Genomic DNA, 23,441 nt, shown 5'->3' on the forward strand with positions numbered 1-23,441 from the left:
ATCAGCTTTCAAGTAGTACTCAGGGGTGTTTTGTCTCGGAGGAGGCAGTAACATTGAGAGATAAATTAGAGTCTTACTTTAAAGAGAATTTGGAACAGTTATGCAAGAATGATAGATAGGTAGGTAGACAGATAGATAGATAGATAGATAGATAGATAGATAGATAGATAGATAGATAGGAGCTGGGGCCCTATAGGCTCAGTGGTAGAGTGCTTGCCTAGCACATGTGAGACACTGGGTTCAATTCTCAGGACCCCATAAAACTAAATAAACAAAATAAAAGCCTTGTGTCCGTCTACATCTAAAAAATATTTTGAAAATTAAAAAAATTTATCTATGTGTATATATATAAATATATAGATATATAAATATAGGTATAGATATATAATACATATGTATGTAGATATATAATACATACATATACATAAATATTTTTAACAATGGGTAGATGGGTTAAATGTGCAGAGAAAGATTTGCTAAGAAGCTAATGAAGCTTAAGCTTCATCTGCATGGGGAACTTCCACTAAAATTCTGGGAGAGGACCAAGCACATGGTCACGTAGTCAAAAGTTTTGGTAATTTTTGAAAAGTAAGTAGTTAACTGCAATTGGTTTAAGTTTTATATCCATTTCTTTTCTAATTTCCCTCTCTGTCATACTTTCCATGTCAGGGAGCATCAGAATACATTTTTGAGTTCCAACCCAAAGGAAGAGAGTTGGGAATACATTTAGTTTGACTTTGTGGAATGTATTTATGTGGCTTGCACACATTTGAGTTATTGCCAGCCATTCTATGGGAGGAATAACTTCCAGGATAAATTTTTAGTAGAAGCAATGAATTAGACTTTTGAATTGTTTAATAACCTGAGCAATAAAGAAGAAGTCACTATATGGACAGACTGAGAAAATATTTTGCTTTCTTGCTGATTTGATATAAGTACTATGAAAACTGATTAAGAGAATATAATTCTAGCACAAACTGATTAATGGATGTCACTAAATCAAAGAATATTTTTGGTTAGACGCTGGACAGGAAAACATAAAATAACCTGAGATTATAGAGCTTACGTAGAAAAGACACTATATTATACAGGTCTTCCAGTACATGACAAAAACTCAGAAAGGGCACAGGGCATTCCAGAAATAAAATTTGAAGCTGAAGGAAACTTTAAGATCCAGCTAATCGGGTTAGAGAAATTTTGAATTATTTTTCTATATTTTCTATGAAAATTGTATTAAAAACATTGCATAGGAGAGGTGTTTAAAGACTATGAGCTAAACAAACAGGAAGAATCTATTATAATAGCTTGCCAGGTATTTAACTGATAAAAGTGTTATGTTACTTCTGGTTTCTTGTTCCACATGTAAAGAGTCTGGAGTTGACATTCTATTCCACCAAATGAAAACCTGCAGTCTAAGACATCAATGACTCCTCTGGAATTCACAAGAGAGGTGAGGACACAAACACCATTTCTCCCAAGACTGGAAAGATGGGAGCATAGTAGAACCAGAGAATCAGGAGCAGCAACTACCATAGAATCAGTGCTGGGTAAGAAAAATTGAATTATAATTAATTAATTGCTAGAGGTTCGTTGTGGACAAATCTGACAGTTAAAAACTCCAGGAGATTCAATCACTGGCCCCCACAATTTTGTCAGTTTTATCTACAGGAACCTCATTGGGTTCTCACAGCAAATTTCATAGAGAAAAATTCCACTTACAGTACTTACAGTACTTAGAGTAGGGCGAAGAGGAAAAGAAGCATTTTGACACACACTGGAGAACATTCTTCTTTTTAACAATGTCTGTTCTCAGGAGAAACCAGAGCCAAACTAGTTAGTTTCATTTAAACAACAAGGGAAAAGGGAAATACCCAATTTTAGATATGGTAGAAGGGAAATATTCAACTCCAGCCTGCTTTGGACACCCTCGCACACATAAGTTGGGATGTTGGTGAGGATAAGGAGACTGAGAGGCTAGGTGAATTTCAAAGTCCAGAGAACCTTGCTCACTAAAAAACAGGACCTAACCATGGCTCGTAGAATGATTCCCCTCCCATAATACCCTATACAATATTATCAATAGCCTAGTTTTCACAAATTATTTTCAACTTGTATATACCCTACTCTCAAGAAAAAAAGATTATGAGACATTCTAAAAGGCAAAACAAACAAAAAAAACCCAATTTGAAGTGACAGAGTAAGCACCAGAACCCAACATGGCAGGCATGTTGGAATTATCAGACTGGGATTTAAAATGTCAGTGTCTAATATGTTAAGAGTAATAACAGTTCCACAATATAGCTATTGTGAACTGAGCTGCTATAAACATTGATGTGACTGCACTACTGTAGTATGCTGATTTTAAGTCCTTTGGGTATAAACTGAGGAGTGGGATAACTGGGTCAAAAGGTGGGTTCATTCCAAGTTTTCTGAGGAATCTCCACACTGCTTTCCAGAGTGGCTGCACCAACTTGCAACTCCTCCAGCAATGTTCAAGTGTGCCTTTTTCCCCACATCCATGCCCACATCTATTATTGTCTGTGTTCTTGATAATAGTCATTCTAATTGGGGTAAGATGAAACCTTAGAGTTGTTTTAATTTGCATTTCTCTAATTACTAGAGATGTTGAACACTTTTTCCAACCTAGATGCCCTTCAACAGATGGATGGATAAAGAAACTGTGGTATATATACACAATGGAATATTATTCAGCCATAAAGATGAATGATATTATGGCATTTGCAGATAAATGGATGGAACTGGAGAATATCATGCTAAGTGAAATAAGCCAGTCCCAAAAAACCAAAGGCTGAATGTTTACCCTGATAAATGGATGATGATATATAATGGAGGTGGAGAGGTGGGGGTTAAGAGAAGAATGGAGGAACTTTAGATGATGTAGAGGCAAATGAGGGGGTGTGTGAAAAATGATGGAATTGGGCAGATATCATTACCCTATGTACATGTATGATTATGCAAATGGTATGAATCTACATTGTGCACAACCATAGAAATGAAATGATGTGCCCCATTTGTTTACAATGAATCAAAATTCAGTCTGTAAAAATAAAAAAAAATATTTAAAAAAAGAGTTATAATGGATAAAGTACACAGAACTGAGAGATGCACACAATGTAAGCAGAGAGATGGAGAAAGAAAGACTCTCCCCACACGTCAAATGCTAGAGATCAAAAATACTACAACAGAAATGAAGGTGTTTTTGATAGGCTCATCAGTAGACTGGACATGGCTGAAAAAAGAATCTCTTAGTTGATGGCTATGTCATTAAAAGGCTCCAAAACTGAGAAGCAACAAACGAAGACTGGAAAAACAAAACAGCATATCTAAAGACTACGGAACAACTACAAAGGATACAAGATATATATAAAAGCAATTATATAATGAGAAAAGAGAAAAGAGTAGGAAAAAATATTTGAAAAAATAATGGTTGAGAATTTCTCCCACTTAATGCCAGACACAAATCACAGATACAGGAAACTCAAAGAACACTAAGCAGGGTAAATGCCAAAAATAAATGTTAAAAAAACCTAAAAACTTAAAAACTACCTAGGCATCTATAATATACTATGTGATATTTTGTGACTATAAAATTAATGACAGTCAAAAGGTCTAATTAAGCATCTTGCAAGCTCAATGCTATATGTCATTTAATGATAGATAGTAACAAGACCCAGGGGACTTTTCAAATCTCCATGACGACAAGAGCTGGGAACTTTCCAGAGACCCTAATATAACAGGACTTTTCAGACTTTCATAGCAACCAGGTCTAGGGATTATTGGGTTTCTATGACAATGGGACCTAAAAATGCCAGTTGCCCAGATATAACTTTTATGAACCTTAGACAACACTTATTCTTACAAGAATGGCTTAAACTCCTTTTATGAGAGAAAGACCTGGTAAAAAACTGAACATAGGCATAAGGAAAGGAGGAAAAATCCCCAAACATTGAGAATGATCTCTAGACGGAGACCCACCCAGTTAGTTAGGCATCTGACCACTCACTGTGTTTGGCCCATGCCACTTGCCTGCTCCTGCTTTCTGTCTTCTAAAAGCACTGCCAGAGTAAACTGCTTGAGCATTAGATAATGCCCAAGACTCATGTGTGATGAAAATAGACTGAAGAGCAGGTATTGCCTCTGAGGAAGTCCATTGACTAAGAGCACCCAAGAGCTCAAACATGACAGCATATCATTTTAAACTACAGAAAGCCAAAAATCAAAAAGAAAGACTCCTGAAAGAAACCAGAAAGAAAAATTAAAAACCACATTACCTACAGAGGAAACAAGGTAAGAATTATATCAAGTTTTTCCTGATATAATGATACTGTGCGAGGAAGAAGAATGTAAAGTGAAATATTTTAAGTGTGCTGAGAACAAAACTACCAACCTAAAGTTCTACACCCTGTGAAGATGTTCTTCAGAAATGAAGTCGTAGGGACATAGTTGAACTCAACACTACCATCAGTCAGCTGGATATGATTGATGTCTAATTGATTCCTTCATATATAATTGTACAGCAGGAGAATATATATATTTTCAAGCTCTCACGGAATATCCACTAAGACAGAGCACATTCTAGTCTATGAAATATCTTAACAAATTTTAAAGTACAGCAACCTGTGCAGCATCAGCAAAGGATCTAGAGTAGGGGCGACTGGAGATGGAGAAAAACACAGAGAAAGAGAAAAATCAGAAACATTTTCAAATAAAGCTGGGGCCAGGTGGGACACTGCACTCTGATCAAGAAACAGTGACCCAGAACTAGTTCTGCAAGTTTATTATATAGGGTCTCATGATCAGGAAGTCAAACAATAGGGGCATTATAAATTGTTCAATGCTTTGAGTTATCAAGAGGCTTCTTTGTGCACTAAAATGTTACAGAGCTGGAAAAAATTTTGCAGCTATCTGCTGCACCCAGGAAGCTCATTGTACTGGAGCGTCTGATAACTGTAATCACCAAAGTAGAATGTCAAGGCTGTTAACATCCTCACCTTTTTGGCAAGAAATGTTTCCCAGGCTTGGTTTTGCCAACACCACAGGATCACCTGGTGGGTGACCAGGGGCTCATCTGCTCTCCACATTAAAGAATAGAAATCATACTTGGCCTGCTCTTAGACCACAATAAAATTAAACTATAAATAAACAATGGATAGATGTAGGATCTCAAGATGTGTACAGATTGAACAGCACACTTTTAAGTAACACAAGAATCAAGGAAGAAACTTGAGAAATTTCAGAATATTTAGAATTAGGTGAAAATAAAAGTACAATTTATCAAAATTTGTGAGATGCAGAAAAAGCAGTGTTTGGGAGGAAATCTGTAGTATTGAATGTATATATTAGAAAAGAAGAAAGCTTTAAAATTAATATTCTAAGTTTCCACTTTAATAAATCAGAAAAAGAAAAGCAAATGATATTCTAAGTAAGCTAAAACCCAGGAATAATAAAGATTAGAGTAAAAATCAATGAAATTAAAAAAATAAGAAATGAGTATAGGAAAACAATAAAACCAAAAGTTGATTCTTTGAAAAGATCAATAAAATCAATAAACCACTAGTTAAGATAATTTAAAAAAAGAGAAGATAAAAATTAGTAACATAGAAAGAGGACATAATCACAGATTCCATGAACATTAAAATAATAATAAAGAAATACTATGAAAAACTCTATGCCCACAAATTTGATAAACTAGATGAAATAGACCAATAGAAAGCAGTCTACTGAACTTACACAAGAAAAAATTAAAGCAGAATAAGTCTATATCTATTAAAAACTTGAATCAATAATTAATAACCTTCCAAGTCAGAAAGCACCTAGCCTAGATGGTTTCATCAGTGAATTCTGTCAAACATTTAAGAAAGAAATGTTACCAATTTTCAATAGATTTTCTTCAGAAGCTAGAAGCAGAGGGACTAATTCCTAACATTCTGTGAGGCCAGGATTATTCTACTAAAAAACATGAAGTCAGTGCAAGAGAAGAAAACTACGTCCAACATCTCACAAACATAGATGCTGACATTCTCAACAAAATAATAACAAATTGAATCTAATACTGTATAAAATAATTATATACAATGATCAAGTGGGATTCATCCCAGGAATTCAGGCTGATCCATTGTTTGAAAATCAATTAATGTAATCTCTTACATTACCAACCTAAAAAGAGAAAGAAATCACAGAATCTTATCTAAGATGCAGAAAAAGTCTTTGACAAAACCCAGCACCATTCATGACAAAAACTCTCAGTAACCTGGGAATAGATGAGAACTCCCTCAACTTGATAGATAATGAAAGGAAAAGGCACAAGGAAGGAAGAATAAAACTATCTTTGTTTTCAAATAACATGATCATCTGTGTGTAAAATTCAAAATGATTGACAAAAAAGTTCCTGGAACTACTAAGCAATTATAGCAAGGTTGCAGGATACAAGGGTAATATACAAAAGTCAATCACTTTCCTATATCCAATGAGATTAAAAACAAAATAGCATTTATATTAGCAACTCCCTAAATAAAATATTAGGTATTAATCTGATGAAATAAGTACAAGATCAATTTGAGGAAAAATATGAAACTCTGATAAAAATAAATCATAGAAGAGTTAATAAATGAAGGAATATTCTTTGTATATCAGTAAGAAGACAGAATATTGTCAAGATTTTAGTTCTTCCCAACTTGATCTATAGTCAATGATATTCCAAAAAATATTTTAGCAATTATTTTGTGAATATCAACAAGCTAATTCTAAAGATGATGTTTACAGAAAAATGTCCCAGTCTAAGAATAAATTTGGAGAACTGAAAAAACTCAACATTAGGATTTACTAAAACATACAATAATCAAGGGAGTGTGTTTGGCAAAATAATGGACAAATAGGTCAATGGAACAAAAGAGAGAGCCCTGAAATAGAGTCATATAAATATAATCAAGTGATCTTTGATAAAGGAACAAAAGATCTACAATAGAGAAAAAAGACATCCTTTTCAAGAAATGATACTGTAACAAATGGCTATTCATATGCAAAACAATGAATCCAGACACAGTTTTTACATCCTTCACAAAAATTAACTCAAGTTGGATCATAGATCTCAATGGAAAATGGCAAAGTACACAACTCCTAGAAGATAACATAGGAGAAAATCTAGATGACTTTGAGTATGTAATGACTTTTTAGATAAAGCTCCAAAGGCATGATTCATGAAAGAATTAATCAAATGGATTTCATTAAAATTAAAAACTTCTGCTCTGTGAAAATACTGTCAAAATAATGAGAAGACATGGCACAGACAGGATAAAATATTCACAAAAGGCATATATGATATGGGACTGTTATATATCTTATAAATAACTCTCAAAACCTAGCAATATGAAAATGAACAATCTGATTTTGAAATGGGCCTAAGGTCTTAATGGACCCCTTGCCAAAGAAGATATACAGATGGCTAATAGGTATATGAAAAGAAGCTTTATATCAGGGAAATGCAAATTAAAACAATAAAATACCGCTTCACCATCAGTTCATGTACCACTGTATCTATCAGAATGGCCCAAATCAGAACACTGACAATATCAAATGTTGACAAGCAACAGGAACTCTGATTCAATGCTGGTGGGAATGCAAAATGATACATCTATTTTGGAAGAGAGTTTGGCAGTTTCTTATACAGCTAAAACCATGGTATTTGCTATCTATTCGAGGTGTTAAAACTTATGTCCATACAATAATTCACACAGATATGTTTACAACAGTTTTATACATGATTGCCAAAATTTGGAAGCAAACAAGATGTTCTTCGGTTGCTGGGATAAATAAACTGTGGTACTTCCAGATCATCAAATATTTTTCAGCACTAAGAATATACATGAAAAAACATGGAGGATTCTTAAATGCTTATTAATAAGTGAAAGAAGTCAGTCTGAAAAGGCAATAGTGTATGTTTCCAATGATACAACATTTGGGAAAAGGCAAAACTGGAAATGAGATAAAGATCAGTGGCTGCTAGAGGTTCAGGAGGTGGGAGCAGGGATGAATATGTAGAGAACAAAGGATTTTTAGGGAAATGAAACTGATCTATATGATACTATAATTCTGGGCATACACCATTATACATTTTTTCAAATACACAGACTATACAACACCAAGATGAAATTTAATATAAACCATGGGTTTGGGGTAATTATATTGTGTCAAAAGCATAAATATATTATATTGCTGTATTTCATGATGCTTGTGGTGGTACCTCAACTTTTTTTTTTTTCCCCTGTACTGGAAATTGAACCCAGGGGAGTTTAACCATTTAACCACTGAGCTGAATTCCCAAGTTCTTTTTTTTTTTTTTTTTTCTTTTTGCAGTGCTGGGGATCGAACTCACGGCCTTGTGCTTGCAAGGCAAGCACTCTACCGACTGAGCTATCTCCCCAGCCCTCAACATTTTTTAATTTGTTGTGACTTATTTTCTCATTCTAAATTAATATCTCCTTCTGTGTCCAATTTTATATTCATAATTTGGTATTCTTACAGAAAGCCCCCAATATATAAACCTCACAAAACTGGCTATGTCCTTGAATCTCTATATGACATTTTAAGTATATGAAATATTTTCACTTGTTTTTCGAAGTTATTGTTTTCTCAAAATAGAAAAGGGAACTCCAAGGGCTTCAGTGACTGGTTCAAGTCCACTTAAGGCCCTTGTGCAGAATTTAGGCTTAGATTGGTTGATTCTCTATCTGATGTATCACTGTGTTCAATGTCCAAAATTCTGTTAATTAAAGCAAATATCTTAGGAATGTACAACTAACTGAAGGTAATACCAACTTTTAATGGAATAGCTGACCTTGTGTCTTAATCCATTTTGCTGCTAAAACAAAATACCACAGACCAGGTAATGTATTTCTCTTAGTTCTGGAGCCAAGATAATTGGGGTAAAGGCTCTGCAGGATTGTTGTCTGGTGGAGGCTCTTCTTTGCTTCCCAGATAGTGTCTCATCCTGCATCCTCTGGAGGGTCCCAATGCAGTGTCCTCCTCACATGTCAGAAGGGGAAGATGGTGCAAAATGACCTGCTCCACCCATTTGTAAAGTCACTAATCCCATCCTGGGAGGCTCTGCCTTCATGACTTAGTCACCCCCCACCTCTTAATTCTCTCACATCGGCAATCACTTTTCAACACATGAATTTGAGGGGGACCTTCAGACCAGAGTGCCTTGTAAGGAAAACTTATTTGAACTCCCAAAAGCTTTAAAGTTCTAGCTGAGCACAAAATAAAACAGTCTAAACTGAAACTTGACAAGTCTACTGGTTGTAAGTCTTTCAAGAGACAAGGATGTGGTTTGCTTATGGAGCCATCCAGGCGTGTACATGAGGGTAAGGTGGAGAATGTAAGGCATAGTACAAGCTATTTTTAAGCAATTTGTTTTATTTTTATTTGACAAAGTCTCCCTTTGAAACCAATTTCTTTAGGCTTGACTTATTGCATTAGCCTCTAGAGTGAGTTGATGGACAGACTGAATGACACACACAGACTTCAACCTGTAACATGTAGACTTTGTTGGTTTTTACGTCTTGAAATGTATCAAGTCATTTCAACAATCTTATTACTTGTTCAATCCTTATTTTATATTAGGAACTATTCTAAATTCTTTAAATATATTAACCCATGTGATGGTCCCTTAGATGCTATGAAGTTGGTGTTGTTATGGATGTTCCCAGATGAAAATTGAGGCATGTTAGGTTAAGTCACTTGCCGAATGTCATGCAGGTAGTTAAATGGCAGAACTGGGACTTACACTCAAACTTCAGTGCCTCTGCCCTGGGGGCATACCAAGGCAGTGTCTTCCTCACAAGGCACAAGGTGAAGATGGTGCAAAGCAGGCACTGTAATGCTTTTCCATATCATGTCTGTGGGAGGAGGATACTGTTTTCAGTGCTTCCTTGGGATGCTATATGTACTTCGAAGGTTGCAGCCCTAGGTCATATTGTATTTGCAGTAAGTTCCATTTCTTAGTCTTTACTTGTGCAAAATTAGAAATTCTTTTATTATACTTATAGACTCTCAGAAATGGCAGTGTTTGTTGGCTCTGTCATAGAGTTCCAGATTTTCAGACTGCATACGGATTCATATTAAGAAATTTTCCACTCAAATCTACTTTAAGCATTCTATAAGATGCTAAGTTAACACACACCAAACCTGAAAGTTTCAACTGAGAAATGTGGCCAATCGTTTTCTATCCCACTCTTTAGATAGTAATCAACTTTGAAAGCATAACCCATATTCTGTTGCAGGATTTGGATTTGGCTTAAAAATAAGTCCAATTTCTTCTCTGATAAGCACTGGAAAAGCATCAAAATCTTGGCAGTCAAGTTACTTATCTTGCTGCTCGGTCTATTTAAGAAATTCTGTCATCCCCAATCTCAATACTAACATTGTATATGCCATTTTGGTCATGAGGTGATGTATTCAGTCTATTCAAGATAATAGACATATCTTTGAGATGCACAGCTTTACCAGATCAAATAAACCATCTTTTCTGGAACTATTAATTTAGGAAGAAATATTTTTTTCTTGCCTATCTTTTCAAAAGACCCTATGATCATCTGTTCCTTTACAAACATCATTCTTGAGTGGAGAAAGTAGTCTTGGTCTCTGCCAACTTCTGTTTTGTCTCTGTGTGTGTGTGTGTGTGTGTGTGTGTGTGTGTGTGGTGCGCTGGGATTGAACTCAGAGCCTCATGCATGCTAGGCAGTGGTCTGTCAACTGAGCTATATACTCAGCTCTCTGCCAACTTCTCTGAACAGCACGCTGACCAGGTCATCCCAGTGAAGGCTTCCCTTCGTCCACTACCCTTTCCCTCGCCCTTTTCCATTCTCAAACTCCCTCTGCTGTCCTGTTTATCTTCACACTACTTATCATCTTCTAAAATATTAAGTTGAATTGTATGAAATTGTCATTTCTGTAGGGCAAAAGCTGCCAGGTATCCACCATCTAATTCACTTATTTATTTGGTTTATTGTGCTTCTTTCCACATACCATGTAATACCACAACAAGGAGGGATATTTTGTCTGCTTTTTTATCACTGATATATCCCAAGTCTCCCAAATAAGTGCCTGTCAGAAACAATAAATGTTTGGTGCATTAGTTAGGCCATATTTGCAATTTGGATCCTTTCCTTCAGTACTGTGTGGAGATGAGGAGGCAGAGTGGTGACTGACAATGTCTGTGCAGAAGGCATCATGACCACAGGCACTGGTTGCAGTCTGTCCAGCGATAGCCCTTTCTGAATCCACACCAGCTCACATGTCAGTTCTGATCCCACTGTACATTTTCTTATGAGCATGTCATAGCATATGCCCCTTCATGTTGTTTGTAACTGATATTAAATGACATTATGTGCCATTTGATAAAGAAATTTTCTGTAGAGCTCCTTCTGCTTTCTCTCTGAATGTGATATGTGGTAACGTCAGAACTAGTTTAACAAGCATCTCGGTGACAACGGAACTTTTCCCATGAGAAGTGCGCGGGTGAATGATGCCTCTGTGGCTTTAGTCACATTTCCTTAAACTGATTAGCTTATCATTTTCATGCCCAAAACATTATTGCATACTCATTCCATTTGTTTGAAAAAGAGACCTTTACCTTCACGTTACTACGTCTCACACCCTCATAGCAGATAGCACACAGAGGGGTAGATCAGACTAGATCTCTCCAACATAGTCTACTTTTTAAATATTGCATTTTGCATAGGCAAAAAACATTGCACTCAGAATATTTCTCAAATATTGTTTGAGAAATTCAGTTTCCACATTGGCACTGGAATACTGTTTATATATTTGATGAGCAGAGATTTCTGTTGCCCTTTCCATTGTTACTTTTATGTTTTCTGAAATTGAGTTACTAATTTATTTTTGTAGATAAGTAACACTATGATAATTTAAAAATTACCAATTAAAAAATTCAGGTCTTATGCAAATGACCTGAAAATTCATTAGCTGAGAATAATTTACTTTTTATAGTTTGCAGCTGTCCCTGTGAGCATCATTTAAGGAAATAATGTTGGTAAAAAGTAATATTTTGGGTACAGTTACCATCAATCCTGCATTTCACATTAATAGAATGTAGGTGAGAAAAACTAAATAAATCATTAACTTTTCTCTGAAACTGCCAAGTTACCTGTGGACTATTTGATAATGGGCAGGCACTGGTATGTTGGTAATTGCTTACTAACTGACTCTCAGGGGATGAGGAATTTTGATTTGAAGCATTTGCCAAATTTAGTGCTGTGAATACCCTCACCAAAGCCAATTTTAAGCTACGACTGACCTTCAAAATTCTTGAATACTTTATAGTAACTCTTACAAGATCAAATGTGCATTAATCTGCCAGCATACCATTGCAGGGAGCCAAATCTCTTCTTGACAAACTCTGGTGAAAGGGAGGAAAATGATCGCTACTCTGAATTAAAGGTTTGTGAATTAAATTGTAAGACCTCCTTTATCTCAGTTTAGTCTGTGGCTTAGAACTTGCTTATTAGATGTGTCTAATTAAAATTCAGTCAAGATTCCAGTTTTGGAATAAAAAGAAAAACTTCACATTTATAGCCTGATTTTATTAAACATATTCATTTAAATTGGAAAGTGATTGAAGCTTAAATATTTAAAACAAAATGGACGACAGTTAGTTAAATCTGCGAAAGATCCGTATATCCCTTGAAAAAGTCGAAGTATATCCCTTGAAAAAGTTTAGTCCAATTTCTAACCCTTTCCCCTCTCTTCCCATATCTGTGAACGTGATTTTTTGGAAATAGGGTCTTTGCCAATGTAATCGAGTTGAGGATCTCAAGAAAAAATGCTGTAGAGTGGGTCCTAAATCAAATGTCTCATGTCTGTAAGAGGGACAGAACATTAAAATGCAGGCATGGGGAGATGAAGGAAGACCTGAGAATGTGCTGCCACAACTCACGGAACACCAGGGAACTCCCAGAAGCTGGAGGGGACAAGGAACAACTCCCTCATAGAGTCTTCAGAGAGTGTGGCCCGCTGGCTCCATGACTTCAGAACTGTGAAAAACAATTCTTTTAAAAAAATGTAAGCCACCTAGTTTATGTTAATTTTTTTTTTAGGGAAGCTTTAAGAGACTAACATACAATGCATCAAACTAGTAGTAAAACAAGGAAAAACTGGCAAGTTTCAGTTTTCAACCAAGTTACACAAAAATTATTATATTGTGTATTTGTACCTCACATAAAGTTTCCATTTCTGACCATAATTAGTTTAATTACAAAATTACTATTAATTGATGAAAGGTAATTAGCCATTAATAGGATTCCTTGTAATAATGAAAACCTTCTGAAACTGTTAAGATCATCACTTTAAGAGGAACATAACTAGTCTACGGCCCTAGTGTTCACAATATCAAATCAATGCCTGTGAACATTAAGCAGGTAATTTAGCTGGAGCTCACATAGTGTATGAAAGGCCTCTAGAGAACCAGGGTGTTTATGCTGTACCCACAAGAGAACTCAGTTATTTAATTCCAACTGTTTGTTGCAGTGAAAATGTGAGTTGCCAGATCTTCTGGTTTTTCTGAGGAAAAATCTCGAAGTCCAGATTTTTATATGATATTCCTGAAATTTTAAATGTCACAATAAACAACAACAACAACAAAAAAAACCCAAAAAGATAAAGAGAAAAAAAATGTTTTGTTCTTCTGAGCTTTTAAACAAATCTGGGCCCTCTGCTTTATACAATAATTTGTGTTTATCTAAAATTTGTGTGATTTTATATTGGCGACTGGACTTGTCTCTTAATGACTTCAATTAGCAATGCTTCTCAGCAAAGTAGATCTAAACTTCTCTATTATCCTCTTTGTCAAAGTGGTCAATGACCTATGGAGAGGAAAATCTTAAATTCATGGAAAACCAGTTTTCTAAAACAACTTTAAAGATTTTCAAATAATGAAAGCCTTTTGTATTTTAAAACAATACTTAATTTATTTGGTAAGTTTGACTTTTTATATCCATTGTAAGATATCAGACTGATGTTTCCATAATAAAAAAAAAGTTATTTCATAAAGGTTTTCAACCCTCTGACACATGTTCACGCCTATAAACTTTTAGAACTAGTTATTATGTTTTAAAAAGGTCAATGATTCCAGGTGAAAGAAAACCCACTTTCTCCATTTTCAACCTACATTGGAAGCTGTATTTTTAGCTGTGAGGACAAAGGTGAAGTGGTTTGTTCTGCCTGGTGTCAGGCTGTCTTTAAATTTTATGAAAAGAAGGAATTAGAAACAACTTCTGGACAATGTGCTATATAGCACATGGAGGCTGAGGTTAATGCCTTTTGATTCTTTATTGCTACCTACTCTGAGGATACAATGGAGGGTGACAGTGTATGTTATCCAGAGGAGCAGCCCTCAGTATACTGTCACAGTAGCTGGAGGTCAGTGCTCCCAAGTCCAGAGGCTTTGAGAAGGTATCATAGAAGTGGGCCAGACCAGACCTGCCTGCAAAGAAAGCAAACTGGTGCAGCATAACATGAGAAAGGCAAATGAGAGCAAGGCTGGTCATTTCTACAGAGCACTCTTACTGATCAAAACTGTTGAAAGAAACACAGGTGTGCCTCATGGAACAAGATGGTAGGATATGCTTAAAAGCATGTAAATAAACACAGGCAATTGGAAAAACACAGGTATTTAATATATTTAAGAGAAATTGTGCCTCATTCATGGCATTCTTTGGGCAGGCAAATGAATTTAGGGAAAATGAATTACTATAGGATTGAAAGGTGTACAGAAAAGGTTTGCATATGGATGGAGAGATGGGCCAAAAATCCAGAGAGATAGGTCAATAGTTTTCACAGAAAAGGATATATTGAAGTTTCTTCTTGAGAAAAGTTGTCTAATTAAATAGCTTAATATTAAGAGATGAAAAGTAACTGAAAGGAAGGGGACAATATAAATGTCCATTTTGCATGTAACTATTATTTATGAATTGAATAAATAATTCAATTGATTTGACACAAACTCTAACATGTTTGTGTGCACAGAAATATAGCAAATGAATGTCCTATTGTGCCTTCTATGTTAATGGTTTATGCATTTTCTACACTTTTACTCATTATTTTAAAGTGTACTCTTACTAAAAAAACCTGTTTCTATAAAATGTGCTATGCAGGAGCAACCTCATCCATCTCATGTTTAGCACATCCCTTGATTGCAGCAAGAGGCCAAGTCGAGTAATGGACCTACAAACCTGGGTGTGTGTAAGTACAATGCTCATGCAGTGACAAAATTGGCTAACAATGCATCTCTTAGAATGTATCCTCATCATTGAGCAACACATATCTTAGTTTAAAAAAATGGGATAGTATCAAAACTTTACAATAATAGCATTTCCTGCTCAACCTTGTTCTTCTGGTCCTGCTTAAGAGGCAACCATCATATACATATTGAACTATTCCCCCTTGCTACTATTTTAATCAGTTCCTACTCATGTTATCAGTTAATTGACATTATCAATTTTAAGCATTGATAACGTAGATGAGGTTATAGGTATCTGACCATACACATCATTTTTCTAATTGAAGTTGCCCTAACTCTTGGATAGAGCAATGGTCCATTTGCATCTGAGATATTGTATATAGGTCTAGTAAGTAGACCTTAAATAAAGGGCAATTGAAATGGTCATAAGGGTTGAAATATGCTCCTTGTAGACTGACCAACGAAGATCTTGTGAAGAACAGGCCAAAGCTGACACTGAATGGGATTGAAACTTAAAAATGAATTATAGATAAGAGATGAAATTCTAGGAAGTTAAAGTTTGAATGAATATAAATACTTTATTCCAAATGTGCTATGTTCTTGGGAAGTTAACCTACTTTATACAGATGCTCAGGTTATACTTCTAGAAGACCTTATTTTTATAGCTGAAATAAATGAGTGTATGTGTATTTTATGGGTTAAAAAATCCACACATTCCATGTTAAGAATAAATAGAAACCATTAAAAATAAAGCAGTTGATTTGAAAATTTAATCAGGGTTTGTGAAATTTGACAGGCCTTAAAATGTATATAGCCTGAGATTTTGCATGAAAATGTAGAGTAGCTTCCTAAGTGTAACAAAATAAATAATCTATGCCCTTTACTGAAGGATGAGGAATAATTTTCTTCCCAAATACACACATGCGAGCCCTTAGGAATGTTGTCTCTAATGATTTTGGCTTTCTTTGGAGACAAATAAATGATGAAACCACATTTTAGCCTGGTTCAGAAATTTATCAAACATTTTTGCTTTGCATAGATAAGTAGAATTTGTTATCATTTCGTTTAAAAATAAAACAAAATATTCTCTTCTGGCAAAGGCAACCTCAAAAGGTGTTTCCATAGAAACCTGAGAAGAAAAATAAATGGGAACATCACTTTAGCTCTGCCCAGGATGATCTACAGTGCTTGGAGATTTAAACTTGGCTTGGGATAACATTATTGATGGTCATTACATGGATTGTTGGGAAAATTAATTTACCCATGACATGCACTTTCTAATAGTTGATTTATTGCTATTACTGATTTGGTATTGGGTTCTTTTTATTTGTAAACATTCCAACACAGAAGAAACGGAAGACTTTTATGCACCATCTGCAGTAATTCCACAATTTTTAAACCCAGAGAGAAGATGAACTTCTTTTATAATTCTTCCATTGCTCATATTTTTCTGGTTGAGGTATGCTATGGATGAGAACTAAAAAGGAGAAATTTATATAGCTGATAAAGGTTAATTTTAAAAATGTGTGAGGAACTCCCACAAGTCAGTAGCCAACACACACACCTGATGCAAAACAGGGCAAAGGACTTGAACAATAGTTCTCCAAAGACATACAAGTCATCATCAGTAAGTATGTGAAAATATGTTCATCATTGAGTATTAAGGAGGTGAAATAAAAATGACTATGAGATATCATTCCACACCTTTCAGGATGACCATTATCAAACAAACAAGGAGAAGGAGAAGAGGAAGGAAGAGGAGGAGGGGGAAAAGGAAGAAAGAAAAAGAAAGAAAGAAAGAAAGAAAGAAAGAAAGAAAGAAAGAAAGAAAGAAAGAAAGAAAGAAAGAAAGAAAGAAAGAAAGAAAGAAAGAAAGAAAGAAAGAGAAAGAAAGAAAGAAAGAAAGAAAGAAAGAAAGAAAGAAAGGGAAAGAAGGAGAGAAAGAGAGAAAGAAAGAAAGAAGGAGAGGAAGGAGAGGAAGGAAGGAGGGAGGGAAGGAGAGAGGAAGGAAGGAAGGTAAGCAGGGACAGCAGCTCATACCTGTAATCCTAGCTACTCAGGAAACTGACACAGGAAGATTGCAAGTTTAAGGCCATCCTGGGCAACTTAGGGAAACTCTAGCTCAAAAATAAAATAAAAAGGGTTGGGGAAAATGTAGCTCAGTGGTATAACACTGTTACATGCATGAGACCCTGGGTTAAATCACCAGTACCACTGAAAAAATAATTGTTGGTTAGGGTGTGAAGAAATTAGAACCCTTGTCATCTGTTGGTAGGGATGTAAAGAGGTACTCTAACAGTTATGGAAAACAATATAAACATCCTTCATGAATTAAAAGTAGAACTTCCATATGAACCAGCAATCCTACTTCTAGATAAATAGCTGAAAGAACTGAAATCAGGATCTCAAGAAATATCTACACTCCATGTTCATTGCAGTATTATTCACAATAGCCAAGACATAGCAGCAACCCAAGTGTTCATTAATAAATGAATGAAGGAAATGTAGTGTACACATAGAGTGGAAGATTATTCAGTCTTTTAAAAAGAGGGTGAACCTGGAGGATATGATGCTAGGTGAAATAAACTAGTTTTGCATGATTCCACTTCAGTGAGGCGTCTATGATAATTCTACTAATAGTCTCAGAGAATATAATGGTGGTTTCCAGGGGTTGGGTGGCAGGGGAAATGCGGAGTTACTCAATGAATATGAAGTTTCAATTATCCTAGATTAATAATTGTAAAGTTCTGCTCTACAATATAGTGCAATATAGTGTGGTCCACAATACAAAAGAGCACAAGACAACTTTGGAACATATTGGATATGCCTATTACCTTGATTGTGGTGATGTACCATGGATATTTGCAGGTGTCTAAAGTTATCAAATTGTATATATTAATACATACAGTCCTTTGCATATCAATTATAACTCAATTAAACCTTCTAAAACTGGAGGGGGGACCAAAATTTATTTTGTAAACCGTTTATAGTGCACATAGGGATGTCATCGCCAGCCAACATTGTCCTAGTGACAGAGCTGCTGGGAGCACTGCACAGAATCTAAATTCAGGTGAGAGGGATTGACAGTGTCTGCCAGGAGTTCAGGATGAAGAAGTGGCCATCTGTACAATCTGCTAACAGTTCCTGAAGTTCTAGATTTCTTGTTACGTTCAACAGGTTCATGGAGTCACCTGTTATGTCCATTCTAGTTTGCACAAGAACTAGGTCTCAGGCTAAGTTTCTCTTTAATATGATATTAGGAAGAGTATTGAATAATCAGAACTTCAAAACCAGTTTCATATTTGGAATAAAATTTTGAATTTTTCTTTTCTTATAACAAATCCCCATGTCTTCCTCACTGAATTGATCTTTAGACTTTCTAAACTTGACTTAGAATGGGAAGAGGGCTATTCCAACTGGAATTGGAAGAAGGATAGAGGAAGTAATGAAAAGGAAAATAATAAATAAAAATATGATCATATCTTGATTAAGATCTTCCTCATTTCTGCATTTTTGTACTGAATATATATCAAACACATGTGTTTACCAGAATACTAGGTAGAGGCCCAAGGATATCACTGTGAGAAATGATAACAACAAGAGCTCACCACTTTTTAAGGCTGATAAGCAGCATGAAATCACAAGGATACACTACATTTTCTGCTGGAATCAGTCCATGCATTGGCAAGTGAACTTGCCGGAGAAGTCAGTCAAATAGGTCATTATGAGACAGGAAGGATAAGTGATATTTCTAGTGTGCATTATTTCTTACAGTACTGAAATGATAGGGGAATCTGTTAAGAAGAGAGGTATCTCTTAAGAATAGAAAGTAGGAAGGAATCAACAGGTGTTCTACAATAGGCCATGTTTCTTTGAAAAGTAAACACTGTAGAAGATTCTAATGATTAGAAGGATTGATTGTAAAATTGAAAACAGTTCAATGTTATAAGAGTAGGATAGAGAAACAAGAACCCTCTTCTGTACAGACATTTCATTCTTAATATGTTCTTTAGGGAATTGTGTATGATCATGTATTCCCATATGGATTGCAAGCAAGCAAAAAGAAATGTGGGCTTTCCTCTTTATAATTAATCATCATAAATATATTTCTAAAATACCTCATTTTTTAATTTACAATTACCCTGTACATCACTTAGTTTAGTACAGTCTCCATCCAAAACTAGGTTCTGAGCTGTCTCTAAAAAATAATCACACAATTCTCAAGCAGAGAAAATACTTTCGACATAATGTTTTAAAAATGCTAATGGAAGTCATATGTTGCTGTGGATTGTGAATTCAGTTTCATATCTAAATATAAAAATGTTTCTTCTACGGCTAAGAGGATTTTTGAAAGATTTGAGGCAAAGTAAGGAAGTCCCCCACAACAATGTAGCACTGAATATTGCCTCCCAAACTTGCATTTCTTTCTCCTAAATAAACACCATTTCTTTTAGATACCCCAAAACCATCCCTGTGTGAAAACGTGAACTTTGTAGGTTATGAATGTCAAAACATGACCTTTTTAATTCTCCAACTTTCTGACAGGAAAATGTCTGATTTGTTTACTGTCAGCTTTTTTTACTTTTTGCTTGTAGCTTAGCCCAGTGCTTGACACATAAGTGTCTAACATATGCTAGTCGAGCTGAGATAAATTTTTTGAAAAACTTCAGTCTTTTAATCAAAGATATTATCACTGTCATTTTCATCACGTTGTCCTCATTGGGTATCAACCACCCTTCATCAAAGTAGAAGAAAGTCTTGTCAGTGAAACCACATCCGATGAGAAAGGTAGGTGAAAGTTTAAACTGGAAAATAAAATCAGTGTTCATCAGTGCAAAGGACAAGCATCTGCTCTCGCTCTGTCGCACTGTGGCAGCAGGATTTCTAGTGCCCAGGTTTTGACCTCTGCTATATAATCTAGGTTGCTCCGGAAGCACACACTGAGACAAGGAGGGATTAAAGTAGAAAGAGGAGAGTGGAAAAATGAAATGAAGGGGAGGGACTGATAGGAGGTTGATTATTTGCGGGTTACCAATGCCAGTGACGAGGAGTCCTGGGATTCAGTGTGAAATGTGCACCTCACCATTATCCCACCTGCAGTGAGGGAGTTGGATATCTATATCTATAAACTTCCATAGGTCGTCACTGTTGAGAGCTGCTTCTGGGAGCATCTGTTCCCCAGATCTTCCTGCCTGCCAATGAGGAAGTGTAACCCAGCCACTAGAAAAAGACCTCAGTAAAGAGAAGCAGACATTAGCAATGCCAGTGAGAACTGAAAAGGGTGAGGTGAGGGGCAAGGGTGGGGCAGGGACTATATCTGATATAAATATCATTATCCTCGAAAAGGAGCTGAGACTCTGGAGGACAGCTTGATTTCAGGTCTTGAAGGAAGAACAATTCAGATAGTTTTCTGAAAAAAAATTTTTGGCAGAGAACAGGGGCATTTAAAAAGATATTGGGGCACTGCTAAAGAGACAAAGTTGTGATAATTTAAGCACTAAAATAATAATGATGATAAATGTGGTTAAATAAAATATGAAAGCTTGTACAAAGCTGTGATTTCGTAATACTGTAACATATATAAAATATGGGTGTTAACAGTAAAAGAAGAGTGAACAGAATAGGACATGTTTAATTTTACTGATGGCCTAAACAGAGAAATAATATGTTTGAATGTGATACTTCTGTTTAATGTACCCTTTAGGAAGAACATATGTGTGTACATATGTGTATATCCAGAGTGTATACATATGTGTATATGTACATACATATATATATATACACATATGCACACATATATGCATAAACGTATGTACATAGATTTATTTATTTCCAACCAAACACACAGAACTCTGAGTACAGTCTTGGTAAAATCAGCAATTACACCAAGAACTAGTCAGTGCTGGGAAGAACATATATACTTTTTAAACACATTAATAGAAGTAACACATTCAAATATTTTAACATTTCCCTGTTTGGGCAATCCATAAAATTAAATATATCCTATTCTATTAACTCTTCTATTGTTAACACCCATGTTTTATATACTTTATTGTATTTATAAAGTATTATAGTGTCACAAATTATAACAGGTCAGAAAGAAAATCGAGCTGTAACTCAGCATCATTGGCTTCACATAATAACCAAGGAGGAAGATTGACAGTGTGCACAAATGGTATGCCTTTACTCCATGTACAAACAGAGAAACAACATGTATCCCATTTGTTTACAATAAAAAAAAAAAAAAGATTGACAGTGTGTTCAGGATGATAAACTAGCCAAACAAGTTAAAGAAAAGAGCTCATAGCAGACAGTCAGTCCCCATTGCCTGGGAGATGACCTCTAGATGACCCTAATAATAACTATACAAAAATTCAATAACATTAACAACAGAGGTTGATATTTTAGGACAGACAGTGAATCATGGTAAATCTTGCTAGAATTTAAAAGCACATCATGTAACAATCATACAGAGAAAATAATTGTTGCAATTAACCTCAGAACGCAGCATTTAAACTATAGATCTGGAAATACTAGGACATCTTAACCTAGAGTTAATATTTTTATTATTAATTTTATTATTAATAATAATAATAATAACTTTTATTATTAATAATAATAGCCATTGTGTTCTCGTGAACATAGGAAAAAGCAAATAAATAAATATGTTAACATTATAAGCAATCAGTGTTTCCAGAGAGAGAAAGAGAACCAAAAATAATAAGTAAAAACCTTGTGACTTTAAACGTAAATTGGTAGTACTAGGCAGAACTCACGCTACTTTTTTTCTCCTCTGTCATGGTTTAGATACGAGATGTTCCCCCAAAACTCCTGTTAATGCAGGAATACTCAGAGGTAAATGATTGGATTATGAGAGCTGTAATCTAATCAGTCCATCCTAGTTTGAGTGAACTGACTGGGTGGGAACTGTAGGCAGATGGGATGTGGCTGCAGGAGGTGAGTTACTAGAGGTGTGCCCCAGAAGTGTTCATATTGCCCATGACTTCTCTCTCCTTTTCCCTTCCACTTCCCTGTCTGCTGGTCACTGAGAACAGAGCATGGTTTCCTCCTTCATGCCAGTCTGCCATGATGTGCTGCTTCACCTTGGACTGGACCCAGAGCTAAGGAGTCAGTCCTCTAGACTGAGACCTCTGAAACTGAGCCCCAAATAGACTATTCTTCCTCTTTGTTCCTGTAGGGTATTTTGGTCATAGTGACACAAAACTGACTAAAACATCCTCTTAGAAAAAAATAGAGATTTTTCGATTCTGTTCTCTGAAAAGGAATGAAAACATGACGATCCAGCAGCATTGAGCATGAAGAATTCCAGACTGTCATCTTAAAATGCCCTCCTGAAAGAAACCAGAGCTCCTTGTGGGGAAAGGGCTGATTCCACGTCTGGGGTAGGAAGTATTCAATATGAACTTGTGATATTTCCCTGTGCCAGAAGTAAGGAAAAATCAAAGTCTAAAGAAGTCAAGTCAAAAGAAAATGGAAATCATCCTGATGAGAGATTACTTTTGGTCAACTTTAGGACTGTAATTAATTAAAATATATTGAACATTTTAAAACTGTCTTTAATGGTACTTAAGGAAGAGGAAGAGGAAGAGGACCGAAGAGGAGAGAGAAAAAACATACCAAGCTCATTGGAACATGTTGGACATTGCTAGGACATCGGCTCTTTACTTTAAATATTGGCAATTAAAAAATTAATTGAGCATTTATCCTGCCTTCCTTTACAAATCTTTCAGAGTAACTATATAGGACTACTTTACAGAGGGATTCAGAAGGTTTCCAGCTAGTTTATGCAAAGGGATAAGAGAATTACAGAATCACCATTTTTCAAAAACTAGTGAAATAAGTTGTTTAATTCATGGTCATTAATAAATGCTAGAGTCATTAGATTAAATATTAATGGAGAACTTTACAATAAAGGGAAGCAAGCTGGAAAAATCCCTGAAACCACTGACTAATCTCAGCACCATTAAAAGTGTGGTAATCAAATATGACTTCGAAAGTGATCCATTGTTAAACAGTTAAGGAGTGGTACCTCCTCTGAAGTACTCTCAAGCTTCTTCCCCCAAATATTGAACTTGAATCAATTCAGGCTCTTAGTGCTAATTTCCAGTCAACAAGAAATACCTTAAGAGTGGGAACAAGTCCA

General features: G+C 35.5%; 1 long non-coding RNA gene across 1 annotated transcript in view; it reads left to right on the forward strand.

The window, feature by feature from the left end:
• The window catches only part of LOC306637942, a 200,229-nt gene extending 177,576 nt beyond the window's left edge, over window positions 1–22,653 (forward strand). Inside the window, exons 2-3 of the long non-coding RNA XR_013757322.1 lie at window positions 15,192–15,279; window positions 22,333–22,653. This is a non-coding gene — a long non-coding RNA (uncharacterized lncRNA). The remainder of the gene's footprint in view (window positions 1–15,191; window positions 15,280–22,332) is intronic.
• Window positions 22,654–23,441: the final 788 nt, after the last annotated feature.

The sequence above is a fragment of the Sciurus vulgaris genome (assembly GCF_902686455.1).
Source record: "Sciurus vulgaris genome assembly, chromosome: 10".
Lineage (NCBI taxonomy): Eukaryota > Metazoa > Chordata > Mammalia > Rodentia > Sciuridae > Sciurus > Sciurus vulgaris.